Source organism: Chrysochloris asiatica, unplaced genomic scaffold (assembly GCF_000296735.1).
Source record: "Chrysochloris asiatica unplaced genomic scaffold, ChrAsi1.0 scaffold00112, whole genome shotgun sequence".
Classification (NCBI taxonomy): Eukaryota; Metazoa; Chordata; class Mammalia; order Afrosoricida; family Chrysochloridae; genus Chrysochloris; species Chrysochloris asiatica.
The window spans coordinates 797,788-798,673 of NW_006408630.1; positions in this window are offsets into that span (position 1 = coordinate 797,788).

Here is an 886-nt window from a genome sequence, read left to right on the forward strand (position 1 = left end):
TATGACTGCCCAGTGGCCAGAATCTGTTCCTCAGAGCCTGCAGCCTGTATTGTCTGCAACACTTGGGCCCAGTGAGCCTCGAACTTCTGACCAGCTTTACATGGTCTGCAACACTATGCTACCTGAACTCCTTGCATATATATATATATCATATATATAGTGCATATATGTGGGTAAGTAAAAATTATCAGCACTCTGATAATATTAAAACTTCTGTTTGTTGCACTTGCTTATCAGCACTTTCTGTTTAAAGTCACTGCAATACAGGTGTGAACATGGACGTCTGCAAACAAAATTTGGACTAATACTCAAAGGAAGCTAAAAGATACTTTAAAATAATCATTATTGGTGACAAGACCTGGATTCATCGCTAAGAGCCTGAGAGTAGATAGTAGAGTATAGAATGGAAACTTCTTCAATCACTGACTAAGAAAAATTTCAAAAGTCAACCATCAGCTGGAAAATTGATACTTACAGTTTTCTGGGATCCTCAAAGTCCAATATTGGAACACTATTAGGAAAAAAAGCTCAACAATCAACTGTGTTCATTACAGTGAGATGCTCACTGAAGAGCTCAAGCCTAAAGTTGGGATTAAATGCAGGAAGGACTGCTATCCAAGAGCACTGTGATCTTGCATGACAATGCACATCCACAGACCTCTGCCCACACTGTTGACACTCTGCAAAAACTTCATTTGAGGTATTAAAGTATCCTCCCCGGATTCCTAATTTTACTGTACACGACTTTCAGCTGTTTGGTCTCCTGAAAGCAGCTCTTCGAGGATGAAGATTTACCTCTGATGAAGTGAAAACAGTGGCCCATTTGTGGCTCTCAGTTCAGTCTAAAACTTCTTTTAATAAGTAAATATGAAAGCTTGTTGATAGA